Raw genomic sequence first — 18,218 nt, forward strand, 5'->3', positions numbered from 1 at the left:
GGGTTACTTTTCTTAGAGAAAAATCAGAAGCACTTGGAAAGTTCAAACTGTTCAAAGCAATGGTTGAAAATGAAACCGGTAAGAAAATCAAATGTTTAAGATCAAATCAAGGAGGCGAATTCACATCTAAGGACTTTAATACATTCTATGAAGTGAATGGAATCAGAAGACAACTATCAGCACCTCGGACACCACAATAGAATGGAGTTGTTGAAAGGAAAAACATAACTATCTTGGATGCAACAAGAAGTATGTTATCTGAAGCAAATTTACCACATGTATATTAGAGAGAAGTAGCCAGCACAACCATCTATACATTCAACAAAGTTCACATCAAAGGTGAAACCGGTAAGACCCCTCATGAACTATGGTTTGGTAATACTCCTACTCTTAAGTATTTCAAAATTTTTGGAAGTAAATGTTATATTAGAAGAGATGATTATAATGGCAAATTTGATCCTAGAAGTGATGAATGAATATTTCTTGGTTATTCATCTAAGAGCAAGGCATATAGATGTTTTAATAAAAGATTGCAGAAAATTGTTGAGAGTACAAATGTAAAAATTGATGAACAATTCAGAGGAACTACAAGGTATATAGATTATGAACTAGAAACAAAAATTGTGACAAATGAACCTATACTAAATCCACCAGTACAGAATGAAGATCCAGTTAGCCCGGTACCATTAGAGGATTCCATAGTAATTGAAGAACAATAGCAAACTAAGACACCTCGGTATGTAAGATTGAATCATTCTGAAGATCGGATAATTGGAAACAAGTTTAAAGGAGTTATGACAAGAGGAAGATTGGCAAATGAAGAGGTATATCTTATTTCTCAAATTGAACCATCATCTGTTAATGAGGCATGTGAAGATAAATTTTGGATTAAAGCTATGGAAGAAGAATTAGAACAAATTGAGAAAAATAACACTTGGACATTAGTTCCCCGGCCTAAAGATAAAAATATAATTGGAACCAAATGGGTATTTAGAAACAAACTCAATGAAGATGGTAAGGTTGTCAGAAATTAAGCAAGACTAGTGTGTAAGGGATATTCTCAGAAAGAAGGAGTTGATTACAATGAAACCTTTGCACTGGTAGCTAGAATTGAGGCAGTCAGATTATTCTTGGCTTTTGGAGCTCACAAGAACTACAAAGTTTATCAAATAGATATTAAATGTGCATTCTTGAATGGAGATCTTGAAGAGGAAGTTTATATTGAACAACCTGATGGATTTTCTTTGACAGATGACAATGATATGGTTTGCAGGTTAAGAAAAGCTCTGTATGGATTGAAACAAGCCCTAAGAGCTTGGTATGCAAGGTTGGATAAGTATCTTTTAAAGATTGGTTTTTCTAAAGGAAATGCAGACATCAATTTATATTACAAAATAACTAATGATGATATCTTGATTATAGAAGTATTCATTGATGATATAATCTTTGGAGGAGAAGATGGATTATGTAAAGAATTTTTTATTAAAATGCAACAAGAATTTGAAATGTATATGATTGGAGAAATAAAATTCTTTTAGGATTGCTGATTTCATAGACTGACAAAGGTATATTTTTGAGTCAATCCAAGTACTTGAAAGAGTTACTAAAGAAATTTGGGATGGAGAACTCTAAACCGGTAAGCACACCTATGACTGCAAATGACAAATTATCTCAAAAGGATGAATCTACACCTGTTAGTCCAACTAGATACAAATATGATAGGAGGTTTACTGTATTTGACACAAACCAGACCTGATATTATGAATGCAGTATGTATTGTTTCTAGATTTCAAAGTAATCCTAGAGAAAATCATGAGTCAGCAGTAAAAAGGATTTTTCGGTACTTACAAGGCACTGCAAATCTTGGATTATGGTATCCTAGAGATGAAAATTTTGATCTATGTGCATACATAGATGCAAATTGGGTAGGAGATGTGGATGATAGAAAAAGAACCACCGGCGGAGCATTCTTTCTTGGAAAGAGATTAGTCTCTTGGTTGAGTAAGAAACAGAGTTGTACATCTTTATCAACAACAAAATCAGAATATGTTGTAGCAGCAACTAACTGTACACAGGTACTATGGCTTAAGCAAATGTTGAAAGACATAAAGGTAAAATGCAAGGAACCTATTACTATAGATTGTGATAACACTGCAGCAATTGATATATCTAAGAATCCAGTATTACATTCTAAAACAAAACATGTTTCTATCAAACTGAATTTTCTAAGGGAAAAAGTTGAAGAAAAAGAGATAAAACTGGGTTATGTGAATACTAAAGAACAACTTGCAGATATTTTCACAAAACCTTTGCCTAAGGAGACTTTTGAATATCTAAGAGATCAGCTTGGAGTTGTACCACCATCAGTAGAGACTTAGATAGTTGATGATTGTCATCAACCGGGAGAATTAAAAGACAAATATTTTACTCTGGTCTTTGATGAGGAAGCTACTTCTCAGGGGGAGTAGTTGGTATATTGAATTGATTGGTATTTTGTATATGAACTTGGTATTATTATAACTTTGGCATTTGATGTCAAAGGGGGAGAGATATCTATGGAAAAACACATTATCTTTTAAGAGAACTTTGAATAACACATGTTGCTCCCAAAAGGAGAGATTGTTGTTTGAGAAAGACTATTACTCTTTGTATTCTGGTTATGATCTTTTTGGAGAGATTGTTGGTTTTTGGCATTTTTGTTTTGGCACTTTGATGGTTTTTCCATCTTGTGTTTCCATCAATGCCAAAGGGGGAGATTGTTGGTATTTTGGTATGGTTTTGTCATTGATGTCAACACCTACTAAAGCACTAGCACTCTGGAGATCCAACAACATTCACCAGAAAACAAGTAACTATTGCATAGTTACTGGTATATGGTTCACCGATAGGATATAATGATCACCGACACTTGGTAATGTCGGAGACATCATGTGGACACTTTGTTTTGAAGAATTAATCATTGGTATAATCATATTTGTATATTTGCTTTTACCGGCAAATAGGTCCAGGGTTACCTAGGGTTACACCGACAGGTTTATCTTTTCCAGATTAGCATGGCATGCTATGGAGATGATTTATTATTGTTGTAAATGCTTTAAGCCAACATGTTGAATCGGTTATTACATCGGATATTATATTGCATAACTAAGGCAAGCATCAGAATGCCAAAGTCATAATGAGGATGAAAGAGGTCGAGATCACATCCGATACAACCTTCATCAAGGAAATCACCCACCTCCTCCTCCTCCAAATGACATAGACATGTTGTGGCAACAAGTCAAGAATCACGCCCAACAACTCCACAGTGGTGTGAAAACAAACCAGTTTTCACTTAATGATATTTGTCCCCATCCATTTGATAGAAATATACATATGCCACCTTTTCCATGAGGGTTTGGAACACCTAAGTTTGAAAAGTATCGAGGAAAACGAGACCCTCGTGATCATGTTAGAGAATTTCATTCAACATGCCTAGAAGTGGCATATGAAGACACATACCTAATGCGCCTCTTTCCTCAGAGTTTGGGAGGGAAAACCATGCAATGGTTTTCCCGACTAATAGGTGGCATTAGGACATTCAAAGAACTGGTCCAGAAATTCATTGCACATTATTCACATAACATAGAACGTGATGTCACCATGGCCGATCTATGTAACACCAAGCAAAAACTAGGGGAGCTATTTTTCAGCTTTCCTGCAACGATGGTGACAAATGTGTAGCTGACGTTCTCTTCAATTACCTGAATGAGAACTAGTGGAAATATTTAGTTCCAACTTGAACGAAGAAATGGAATTCCATCGAGACATGAAAGGCACAGAGTCCTTTAATGACATGATCACCCAGGGTTTAAAATGTGAACGGGCCCTCATCGAAAAGGGGCTTATCAAGATATACAATGAACTCAAGGATGACCCTCACCCATGCTTCAACAGTGATGAACCTAACTTTTGGAATAAAAACAAAAATATCGTCAATGACGGGGTTGTAGATGCAAGGACTATCAAGAGTGCACAACCTCCAGTCCGATTAGTGGGGCAATACCCCCTCCTAAGAACAACATGGTTGCTCCCCCGCCAAATCAAGGATGCAATGTACCTCAAGAGGAACTCAGACAATGCCAACAAAATTATAAACCAAAATGAACATACACTCCCTTAGGGGAACCTATTGAAACAGTGTTACGTCAGTTGGTCTCTTCAAATCTGGTGACCTTACCAAAGACATCTAATTACGAACCTCAGGTCAAACCTTCATGGTGGAGGGATAATGAACATTGCGAATTCCATCAAGGGAAAGGGCATAAAACAAGTAATTATCACAGATTGAAAGATCTTGTTCAGGATCTTATTGACCGAGGCAAGATTGAAATTGAAGGACATGACCCAAAAACCACAAACAATGATCATCTTATGTTTAAGAATCCACTTCCATCACAAGATCAAAGGGGTCCTTCCACTTCAGGATGAAACATAGATACCAATGATTATACACGAGCTGCCTATAATTACACTATGAATAACCTATATGATGCCAATGAACAAATTGCAACCATTACCATCAAAGATCCAAGCTCTACTTGCAATGTTGTTACGCGTTGTGGCAAGATCACCATTAAAGTAGCTCCACAAAGCACAACCTCCATCTCAAAATAATATAACCTTGTGGAACAGTTAGATAAGGTGCCTACACTTATATCCATCTTAGAGATTTTACGCCTATCCCCATCTCATAAAACAATCTTGGATCAAGCTCTCCAAGAGGCGTCAGTCCCTACCAATCTAAACATAGACCAATTTCAAGCTATGGTTGGTAGTCTGAGGTCATCACCATGTCTCACTTTCTCTGAAAGTGACAATACATCTTTCCAACAACCTTATAACGCCTCACTCCATATTGAAGGATTTATCAACCAACACGGAATCAAGTGAGTCTTGATCGACAATGGAGAAGACCTAAATATCTGTATATTATAATTGGTCACAACATTGGGGTATGCAGTTGAATCTGTAGATCCCCGCAAAAAGATAACCATAAAAGCCTATGATGATGCAGAGCATTCATCCAAAGGAGCAGTTGTGTTGCCAATCCGAATGGGCCTAATGGTGAAGCACATCATATGTCAAGTTCTAGACCTTCCTCTATCATATAAGTTGTTTTTAGGAAGACCTTGGATACACACCATGCAAGCCGTTCCATCCACCTACCACTAGTGTATCAAGTTCCCTCATAATGGTGTAGAAATTACAATCCTGGGTGATGCAAATCCCTTTACATATTGTAACAATATCAACCATCAACCCGAGATTACCATTCCCAACAATAGAGAAGCTATCCCATCCACATCATATGTAAGTCCAACCTCTCTTTCCAGTTCAAACACCACTATACCCCAACAAGAGAAGCTAAAGATGAAAATGGTAGAGGAAGGTCCTGGGGAGTACAATCTCAGCCAACTCTTTTATGTTGGGCAACTACCCACTTCTCCTAGAACTCATGGTAAACCTCAAAGGTTACTTCAAATGCCACTGGTCAAGCCAACATGCACTTTGACACCTTTCATCCTTGGAAAGAGTCAAGAAGAAGAGACCAGAGATGAGGACTTAGCAGAATGGATCTATAAAGATCCTATCACCACGAACATCCCACAAGCTAAGCTTCCCACAAATCAATATGAAAAAGGCCTTCTCATTATGCAAAGAATGGGGTATGATGGTGAGAGTGCTTTGGGACCTTGCAAGCAAGGACGACATGAGCTGCTACAGTCAGAGTTAAAGCCCAAAGATAACATGGGATTAGGCTTTCAAAAGGAGATCCTTCCTAGGCTTAGATTCAAAGGGAAACCCAACAAACCTCTATATCAACCTACTACAAACATAAAGAGGCCACCTTTGATTATATCAGCAGCACCAAAAACCACACCAATTGCTCCAATATAGCTGAGAATCCCAACAATATCATCCACAACACCAATCATCCCACCAATCACAACAAAAACTCCATCAACAGCAGCAACTGCATCAACAACACCATTAACAGTATCAAAACCCCCAACAGTATCAACAACACTGGCAATTCCAAAAGAAGTAGCAGATTCAACAATGCCAATGCTACCTATATCAGATTCACTAATCCCCATAATCCTTCCTGCAACACCAATCATTTCATCTACAAGGGTACATCAATCAATTACACCAACAATATTTAACTCAAAACATATCTCAGTATGGTATAGTAATTGGATACTGGATAGCGACTCAAAGACTGATTCACATGAATGGGAATTTGAATTAGTACATCTCAATACTTCAGATGAGGAAGATGCATCACCCCCTCCACCTCACAAAGAAATCCCTGTTTATGGAGAAGCACATATTAAAACCTCTTGGGTTCCTGAACTGGAAACACATTCCACAGACCCTATGTCACATCCTACACCTGATTCTGACAAGGAGAGTACATCAACAACCTTCACCACAACGTCTTAACCCTCACTGACACCTCTTATGAACTTAACTTGATCAATGAGGTAATGCCCATTATCCATCTCAAACTCAGTGAATGGAACCAATCTAATCCCCCATGCCTTGACCAATTCCAAAACGATGAGGCAATCATTGACTTTTTGGAACTAAGGGATAACATACCAAGCGGGGATCACAAAGCTGGATTTGCCATTGAACTAAATAGCATAGCATACTTTGGGGCAGATGCCAAACCTTTCAGCTACAAAAATATTACAATAAAACAGGGATCTTCTAGTGAAAACCATACAGTGGCACTATTTGATACCAAAAAAGTAAAAAGAAAGAGCGTATCCAATGGTGAAAACCTCTCTCAGGTGCCTAAGGATGAAAGGTTTGACATCCTCCCCTCTAGTACATAGCAGGAATGATCAAGAATCCTTATTGAAGAGACAAAAGAATACAACGTGGGGACTCCTGAAACTCCTCACCACATACATCTAGCATCTCTTTTAACTCCAGAGGAACAACCTAAGTTTGTCAAATTCTTCCGGAAGCGTCAAATCAATTTCACATGGTCATATGCAGACATGCCTAGTCTTGATCCAGATTTAGTCATGCATCACCTCACCGTCGCAGAAGGAGCCAAGCTTGTCAAATAGAAGCTTCGCAAGATGCACACCTAGATTGCGGTACTAGTCAAAGAAAAACTTAAGAAACTCCTGGATGTTGGTTTCATTAGACCAATTGATTATGTAGATTGGATATCCAATATTGTGCTTGTCGGCAAACCAAATGGGGGCATCCGTATTTGTACTGACTTCAAATATCTGAACAAGGCCTATCCTAAAGATGACTTCCCCTACCAAACATTGACATAATAGTTGACCTAACTGCAGGACATGCCATGCTTTCTCTCATGGATGGCTTTTTAGGGTACAACCAGATAAAGATCGCACTAGAGGATCAACATAAGATGACCTTCACATGTCCATGAGGAACATACTGTTGGAATGTAATGCATTTTGGTCTAAAGAATGCAGGAGCGACCTATCAAAGAGCAATGGCAACCATATTTCATGATATGATGCATACCATAATGGAAGATTATGTTGATGACTTACTGGCAAAATCACTCACAAGAGAAGGTCATCTGGACATATTAGAGAAAATCTTTGACAGACTAGAACAATATCATGTTCGACTAAACCCAAAGAAATGTGTCTTTGGACTAACCTCAAGGAAACTTATAGGATACATTGTCTCAAGCAAAGGCATTGAGGTCGATCCTGCAAAGGTCAAAGTAATCATGGACATGCCACCTCCATGGAACATCAGTCAGCTAAGGACATTACAAGGAGGGCTACAATCCATCTGAAGATTCATTGCACAACTGGTAGATAAGTGTCACCCCTTTACACACTTATTACACAAGAACATCCGCTTTCAATGGGATACCATATGCCAACAAGCATTCCAGATGCTTAAAGACTATCTCATGAATGCACCATTGTTGATCCCACCGGATCCAAGTAAACCTTTATTACTCTATATTTCAGCAACAAATACAGCATTGGGAGTACTACTGGCTCAACACAATGTAGAAGGGAAAGAGTGTTTTGTTTACTACATCTCTCGCACACTAGTCGAATATGAACTCAATTACACACCTATTAAGAAAGCTTGCCTAGCAATAATCTTGGCAACCACTAAACTAAGGTACTATCTGTTAACACATAAAGTACAACTCATTGCCAAGATCGATCCACTAAAATACTTACTCAGCAAAGCAGCATTGACTAGCCGCTTGACCAAATGGGTGATGATTCTAAGTGAATTTGACATCGAATATGTGGACCGTAAGGCTATCAAGGGTCAAGTTATTGCATATCAATTGGCCGATGCACCCCTCATAGGCGATCATCCTCTTGTTTCCAATTTTCCAGATGGAGAGATCTTCATGATGACATCAACACAACCATGGAAACTATACTTTGATGCTTCCTATACTAGACATGGCTCAAGGGTAGGTATTCTATTTATCACACCTCAAGGTGACAGCATCCCGAAGTCCTATAGGCTAACTTTTCTATTTACAAACAACATAGCAGAATATGAGGCCTTGACCATAGGACTCTGACTAGCCATACAATGGAAATTGAAAGAGCTACAGATATATGGCGACTCTGAATTGGTCATCTGACAAGTCACTGATGAATATCAGACCAAGGATGACAAACTCATGTTGTACAAGCAAATGGTGGACAGCCTAAAGGCATCATTTACTACTATCACCTTTGAGCAGATACCCCGAGATCAAAATTGGGCTGCTGACACTATGGCTACCATTGCATCTCTCCTAGATCTTCTACAGAATTCAACATGCTATGAGTTCTTGGTAGAACAACTTTGGATTCTCGCTTATGATATCCCTGAATCTGAGATGATATGTCACCTTGTTGGTTCCTAATCCCCATGATATGGTGAGTTCTACACCTATCTACACAATCACACACTTCCTCCTAACCAATCAAATAACCAACATAAAACCTTCATTCGACAAACCGCTCGATATACCATCATTGCTGAAACCATATACCGACATAGTCTTTATGGTACTCTCCTTCGATGTCTGGAACAGGATGAGATAACAAAGGCCTTGGAAGAGATACATGAAGGAATTTGAGGGACTCACACAAGCGATCTTTCCTTAGCAAAGAAGATCATACGAGCTGGATACTGTTGGTCATCTATGGAAAAAGACTCATACTATTTTGTCAGAAAATGCAAGAAATGCCAAGTTCATGGAGACCTGATACATGCACCAGCACAAGAATTGCAACCAATCACAACACCATGGCCCTTTTGTCAATAAGGACTGGACCTTGTGGGTAAAATCCATCCATCTTCATCCAACGGCCATAAGTTCATAATTACCACTACTGAATACTTCATAAAGTGGATCAAAGTTGTTCCACTTACCCAAGTCACCGGCAAGCAGATTGCCTCATTTATCCTTAATTACATCATCTATCAGTATGGTGTACCCATGTCCATCATCACAGATAACAGGCTTCCTTTCAAAAATCAAGATGTCTGTGAGCTCTGTGAGAAGTTTCACATTCAACACCACTTTTCCACTCCCTATTACCCATAAGGAAATGGTCAGGCCGAAGCATCAAACAAAAATATATTAAGAATCCTCAAGAAGACAATCAATGATGTCGGTCGTGATTGGCATGTTCAATTGAATCCAGCACTATGGGCGTATCGAACTAGCATTCAAACCCCTACAAGCGCAACTCCCTACTCATTGGTCTATGGTGCAAAAGCCATCCTTCCTATTGAGGTTGAGATACCATCTCTATGAGTTTCCTTGCACAATCTCATAGATGATGAAGCATACAGAGTATCACGTCTTCAAGACTTAGAGCTACTTGATGAGAAACGACAAGTTGCATACAATCACCTCAAAGCCTATCAGCAATGCATGAGCAGAAGCTATAATCATCGAGTTAGACCTCGTACATTTGAGGTAGGTGATCTTGTTCTCGGAGAGAATCTTCGTAACCAACCAAACAAAGAGCATCAGGGAAAGCTTGAATCAAATTGGTTGGGTCCATATGTTCTCACTGTTGTATTTGGGTCTGGGGCATATCAGTTGGCTACTTCAGAAGGAGAACCGCTAGTAGATCCAATCAACAACATGCACCTCAAATGGTTTTATACATAAGCTGTATAGAGCATCATGCTCCCATACATACCAGAAAAACACCAAAAAACATTCAGATAAATGTTTTGAAGAAAATACAAAAAAATTAAAATAGTAAAGAAAAATCATGCATCCAAACAGTGAACAACCACTCCAGTGGCACCTTGGGTAAGTGCGATGGTGAAAACCTGGCTAACAGGTGCCACTTGTAAAGAATATGGCTCCATTGTCTTTCAGACTTGTTGCGATCACATTCATTGCATCCACTCATCCATCATTCAAACCATGGCTTGTCATTGATTTGCAATCAAGGATAGTACTTCATGCGTCTTGCATCCCTCTTTTTCATAGTCATGTCTAAACTGGGGGCAATACCCTTAACCTATTGATGGAAGTGGATTTTGCATTACTTGTGATTCATTGGGTTCTTCATTTGGAAAACTATCTCACAAAATACCAAAAACATTCAAAAACACTCACAAAATCCAAAAACATGAGAAAACATAAAAAATCAATCAAAAACATGGCAAAGCATTGTACATACACATCCAAGCAGATACCAAGCAAACATTTTGGGATACTCTAACGATGATCACTTATCACATCGACCAAACAATCGACATGCAAACTGTCTTAACAAGGATCCATCCTTCCTTACTAAAACAAAGACAAGAAGATATTTTTTTTCTTTGACAAGAAAATTATGTTTAACCTATCAAGTACTTGGTTGGTTTGTAGGTTATTTATTCATTTATATCAGGTTCCTACGCTACTCCGGGATATCCACAAGTGATTAGAGTAGCCAGGATGGTTCCTAAGTATCATTTTTGTTTGTGTATCTTCTGCGAATTATTCCAATAAAGTTCTGGGGCATGTACTAATGGTGTCTATGTGAGAGGTTCACTAAGCTACGTGATCATATGCAAAATACAGTCATGGATCACTATGGCTTGCTGACTACAAAGTATACCTCGACCATACGAGCATAAATCATTATGGAGGGTCCATATTCTTTATTCTTTATTTATGTTGTTTGTTTGCAGGTACAATGCTCCATCCTTGGTTCCTATTGCCTCGTCCAAGATTGATACCACCATGCTCAATGATGAAAATAAAGCACTATGGATCGTCATTCCATCTCATCTGTTTATATTGCATTCTGTTGCATATCACCCATCCATTTAATCATTCATTATTCATATGCATGGTTTTGTTTGCAAGTGTGAACAAGATTAATATGAGAAGTTATTTGAAAAATGAATTGGTCTTGGATACAATCACGACAGAGTTCTCCGATACATCATCACTACACCATGCAAATTCTAAACATCCTTGCATTCATCGATCATGAACACATCATCATTTCATATCATTTAGTCGCATTTAAATACATATCATTCATTATCATGTACTTGCATTAGTGTCATTACATCATTTCATCATTGCAAACTCATGACATTTAGATTCTGTAGTCACATAAATCTGTCCACTTAATTAAATGAATACTTAGTATTTATTTGATTATTTAACCATCAATTAATAATTAATTAAATTAATATTTAATTAATTCATCTTAACCCTCTTCTCCTATTAATTAAATAAATTATTCAATTTATTTGATTTAATTCACTTAACCAAATTCAGACCATTAATTAAATAAATAAATCATATTTATTTAATTAAATATTCTCTCACATTTAAATAAATTAATATTTATTTAAATCCCCCAAAATCCCACCTCTCACATTTAAATAAATTAACATTTATTTAAATCACCTTTATCCTCTACCCACTTGCATTTTCCTACAAATGCAAGTTGCACAATTATTTTAAATAAATAATTTATTTAAATCACCTTTATCCTCCACCCACTTGTATTTTCCTACAAAAGCAAGTTGCACAACTATTTTAAATAAATTATTTATTTAAAATCCTATTTATCCTCACCCACTTGAAACCTTTAATGGTTTCCCTTAAAGTATTCAAACTTGATGGCTTTAAAGTTTTCAAACTTGATGGCTTCCTTCTATAGTCTTCTTAAGACTTTAATGGTTTTCCTTAAAGTCTTCAAGCCTTTAATGGTTTCCCTCAAAGTCTTCAAGCATTTTAATGCTTTATCTTCCTTTTTCTCATTTAAATAAATTAATATTTATTTGAATATTTATCCAAATGCAAATTACACCATTTAATTGAAATAAATGATTTTATTTTAATTGAAAATACCAAAATTTCTCCCACTTGCATTTTCCTACAAAATCCACTTGCATGCCTAAACCCCTTCTAGAATTTTCTAATCACTTCTAAATAACCTAACCCCTTCTCTAAACTTTGTCACATTCCTAAGCAAAAGGGAAGTCACTTCTCAAACCCTCAAAGTCTTTGATAACCATTAAAGGCTTTCAACCTTCAACCACTAAATGGCTCAAAGTCTTTGATAACCATTGAAGGCTTTCAACCTTCAACCACTTAATCCCCAAAGTCTCCAATAACCATTAATGGTTACCTCAAACCCTCCCACATGGTTAAAACATTTGTTTTGACTCAACCTCTACCCAACCCAAAGGTCTCATCAGGCCATTAATGCTTTGACCATGATTATCTCTTAAACATTTGCACAAAGGTTTATCCTTGGATTAACTCTTAATCCAGTGGGTAATCTTAATTTGGACTTGACCCTTAGCCTCTAGATAACCATGAGGTCTTCTCAGGCCTTTAATGCCTCCAACCTCTTCTCTCAACCCAATCCTATGTTGACACTTGTCACCATTTTATTGGTGCCAATTGTGCACATGGATCCCCAACTTTCAAACTTGGCCCTTGATTAAACCATTCAATCTTAACCCTTCATTTCCCCATTTCTTCTATAAATAGAATCCTTCTCCTCAAGCAAAAAAGGAAGCATTAGAGTATTGTTGTTATACCGGTATTAGCATAGAGCTTTTTCATAGCATCATTGTCTACACTTGCATAGCATTTGCTTATCATATTCAACTATCTTGAATCTCCATATGGCATCCATGGCTAGTGCTAAAAGCTGAGAGCTACACTCATTTGGGACTTGGAGAGGAGAGGAACAAGGGAGGAGCAACTATGAGCATCTTGATTAGCTATTTTATTCTATGTTTATATGCTTTCTATTTCATGCTTAATATCTCTCTTGATATGCCTGTTTAGGATAATCTTTTGTTGCTAACACTAATGTTTGTTTCTTGTGCTCTTGTGTGTGTTGCCATCAAACAGATTTTCTAATCCTTTTTGCAGAGCATCAAATTCATTTATATGAAAAATTATCATCATTGCATTTATTACCATTATTAGCCATTACTGTGCATTTATTTAGTATCACTTACACTCATCATTTATCATCATTTAAACTTGTTTCCCATATATTTGTTTAGATTTCCATAGTTGCATGCATTTATTTATCTATCCATGAGTTAAGTGCATTCATTTATCCATCTCATATATTCTTATACTCATTCATTTCATCTTACAACAAATTTCATTTAGGATTCATTGAAATGCATTCATTATCCTTTTAATTGCATTATGGTGCAGTTATTCATTACCCATGAGTTGCATTAACATTACATTAACATTTCACTCAAATCATATTTTATCAAACATTTAGATCATAACAAACAAAACCATTTGTCTCAACATTGGTTTATACATTTTACATATGCCTTCATTTATAAATCATCATATAAGCATTTGTAGTTTACATTTGTTTATCCATATTGCATTCATTTTAACCATCTAGATGCATTTACATAAATCATTCATACATTGCATCAAACATCACTGCATATCATCATCTCATCATCTTCTCATTGACATAAAGCACAAGTACTATCTATATCATCGTTAGTATCATTTCATTATGCATACATCATCATCATGGCATTACATACATCAAGCATTATACCAACACATCATGCATACATATTAAACCTGCATCCACATGTTAGTATCACATTCATAAACATGCATATAGACATCATATAAATAAATCATCATAAACCATGCATATAGGAATCATCTCATCAACACATACATTTAGCAAGTACCAGTATCCATCTAAGCTTAAATCATAGTTCATCATCCTGCATAAATCCATACATATCCTCAACATGCATATCATCACAAAATATGGGATCTCCTCATATATCATATCATATTGCAAAAACATACATGTATCAGAGTACAATGAAGTCCAAAATATCGGCTACCAAGAGCCATTCAAGATACAATCCAAAATGACAATGTAAAAACATACATAAATGCTCTCTCAAATGCCACTCTAACTAGATGTTGCACCACCATCACCACCTGCTCCCCCACTACCCCCTGCACCACCTACACTACCTCACCATGGAGGACCCATCACACCACCATTGCTCTGCATCCTCTGAGTTCGCTCTGATCTCTCCTGATGCATCTGTGAATAACTCAGTGCCCGCCGACTAGATGGCACCTCCTGCTCATATAAACCCTGCCAGTAATCAACCTCTGCACCTACTCTCTATAACTCTCTCGCTTGGGAACCAATCAATGAACCATGTCCCTGTACTCCCTCCAAGGCCCAAACTCTCTCCTATAACTGGATCACCCTGTCAATGGCCTGATCTCTGTCCCGCAACACCATAGTCAACTCTGACTCTCGTGCAAAAAGTTGCACATCTCTAACTTCCACCTCCGCCTCCATATCCTACAAGCGACTTTGCAAAACTAATATCATATGATCCCATAGATCTCCACCACCTATAGCTCCCTCCCCCATATCCATAGGTCTCTCTCTAGTGGCTCCCTCCCCTGTATCCATAGGTGCCTCTACCTCCCCGCATCCCTGCCACCTAATCTCATGCCTCCTTGCATCAAAGGTCCCTATGACAGTCACAATGGCTACCCACCTCTCCCTCTCCACTGTAACCATCCACCATCCCCACTTCCACCTCCGAATCCACCACCCCCTCCTCTGCCTCCTCCATCACCTCCTCCTTAATCGCCACCACCTCCATCCCCTCTCCCTCGTCCTCCTACTACCACTCTATGACCTGCTCTCCTCCTCTGTCTCTGTCTCCTCTCCTCCTCAAAGGATGGAATAGGCTCTTCTAGATCTGATATGCGAGGAATCGGATGTGCCGCAATATACTATGTGTACTCATCAGTAACACCTGCATCTACAAACCACGGCCTTATCTGCCATGGTCTCGCCTGCAGAGTCTGAAACTCTACCAAAGCTTGATCATAGGGTAATACTGGCCCTCACTAGAACCTCTCTTGGACCACTCGTGCATACTCTCCAGAACCACTCGATAGTCCCTGCCTTCGTCCAAACTGTCTTAGCACTCTACTAGGTACCTGTCTCTCCACATTGTAGGTTGTCCTAACAATTAGGTATCATGTCATAAACACATACGACAAGACCTCTGCATCATCCTCCCAAGGCTCGCACTCAATATACGGCCTCTAGATCACTGTATCCAAATCATCAAGTGCCCGCCGCCACCACTCTAACTTCCCCAGATGGGGCTGATTCATCATACCGCCATACATATACATAGGGCTGGTCTACTGCCCTAAATCTCAAACTCATTGGTCAAGTCACAGGTAGGTGCTCCAATGCCCAAATATGAAGAAGAGTGATCCCCACTCCCAGTGAGCTCACCTCTCGGTATATTACCTCTTGCATCTCCTGATATAAGTGCGACAGAATGCACGATCCCCATGCAAAGAGGGTCCCCTCAGTCATCATCTACTCTATAACCTGGTCTCAACCAATGACCAGTCCATGCGATCATCAATTTGGGCATAGCAGTCCCCCAACAATCCCTGATAACATAGCCGGTAGTGGCTCATACAAGGCAACTATATCCTCCCATGATACTGAGCCATCGTCAATGAACACATCCTCATCAAAAAATCTCTGCACTGCTGTTGTCCCCCAAGCTCGATCATACATCACTAGCTCTCCTCGAATAGGAATGTGTAGGATGCGCCATACATCCTCCAATGTAACTGTCATCTCCCCCTGCGCTAAGTGAAACATACATGTCTCACTGTGCCACCGCTCTGCCAATGTTGTAATCAAACCGCGATTCATCTGAATCATGAGCATATACGTAACATTGTACATGCCTGTCGTTGCAATGCAATCAACCTTGGCCTCTGTCAATCGATCTCACAACACTTGTGTGGCTGGATGCCTCTCCTGCATCTGTAAGACGCAAAGCTCCTCCTACACATGTGTATCAACCATCATCATCAGTTGTTTTGTTTCAAACTTTCTTAAGTTTCAACCTAGACTATCAACATATACTTTGATCATTTATCTTCGGGTCTCAACAAGTAAGCAATCATGGCACACCTAGACTACAACAAGCATTTATCCTAATGGCCTAAGTCTCAATAGGGCTGCTATGGTTCAAAACAACTCACCTCTCCATCCATCCATCATTGGCATCAGGAGATTCTTTTTCAAAACACTGGGGCATCTATTTTCCTAACAATAGCACTACTCTGCCAATAATAGCGCTACTCTGCACACAATCGCTCTAATATGCTAACAATCACGCTAAACCAACTACACAATAACGCTAAACAAACAATAGCGCTACAAACACTATGCAAAAGCGCCATTTAAGAACAACAACACTACAAGGAAAACTCAATAGCGCTAAACAAATAATAGCACTACAAACACTATGCAATAGCGCTACACTTTTCAAACATGCTAAAACCACTATGCATAAGCGCTATAGTGACACAATAGCGCTAATTAAATTGACAACAGCGCCAAAACACAGTTTTAGTGCTATTGTTTTGACTCAACTTGGACAAGCTAAAAAACCTATAAAAAATGCTTGAAAAGAAAATTTTCAAATTCACATACCGCTGGTCCGTAGTCATCTAGCCGCTGGAATCGATGAACTTGCTCTAGGCGATGATCTGCTATCGGTACTGGCATCCTGACTGCTACTTGCTCTTTCAAAAAGGTCACTCTCAGAGCTCTGAAATCACTATGGAGACGAATGCAAATGACCCTATTTTTACCCCTTCACCCCCATATATACCCTTAATTGTAACCCTTATTTTACCCCGCTCATCGCTGTGGTCCCCGTGAACTTCCAGAGCCTCCCATTTCTCCATTTTATCTCCGATTTCTTCTATTTTTCACCAGTATTGCTAAATTCTTCTCTTCTACCACCCCACCAATTTTCCTTCACACCTATTTTTCTTTCTTTGAAACAACGCAATAAACCACACCGTCTCAAAGAGGGGCAAATGTAGTCACATAAAATCCATCCAATTTAATTAAATAAATATTTTCTATTTATTTGATTAAAAACCTATTAGCCATCAATTAATTAAATTAACATTTAATTAATTCATCTTCAAACATTCTCCTATTAATTAAATAAATTATTCAATTTATTTTAATTCATTCATTAAACTAAATTCACAATCAATTAAATAAATAAATCCTATTTATTTAATTTGATCCCCTTTACTCTTTTAAATAAATAATTAAAATATTTATTTAAATCATTAAATCCCCCCCCACTTGCATTCTCCTAAAAATGCAACTTGCCCCTATTTGTTGAAATAAATGAATTTTATTTTGATAAAAATCTTATTTTCTCTCACCCACCAAACCAACTTGCAATCCTAATCCCCTTCTAGATTCTTCTAACCCTTTCCTAATTAGCCTAATCCATCCCCTAATTATTGTCACATTCCTAAGCAACTTGAAGTCACTTCTCAAAGACTCCAAAGTCTTTGAAAAGCATTAAATGCTTTATGTGTTCAACAATTTAACCTCTAAAGTCTTCCAAACCACTAATGGCTCTTACATGACCATTTATGGTTAAATCCACTTGCACCCATGGTTAGGGACTTTGACCCCTAATTCAACCCTCATGTGACCCATGTGTCTTCTCAAGCATTTATTGCTTTGACCATGATTATCCTCACTAACTCTTGCACAAGAGTTTATCCATTGGATAAAAGCATTATTCTTTGAATAATGAATTTATTCACT

This window comes from Cryptomeria japonica, chromosome 8 (assembly GCF_030272615.1).
Source record: "Cryptomeria japonica chromosome 8, Sugi_1.0, whole genome shotgun sequence".
In the NCBI taxonomy this organism is placed as follows: Eukaryota; Viridiplantae; Streptophyta; class Pinopsida; order Cupressales; family Cupressaceae; genus Cryptomeria; species Cryptomeria japonica.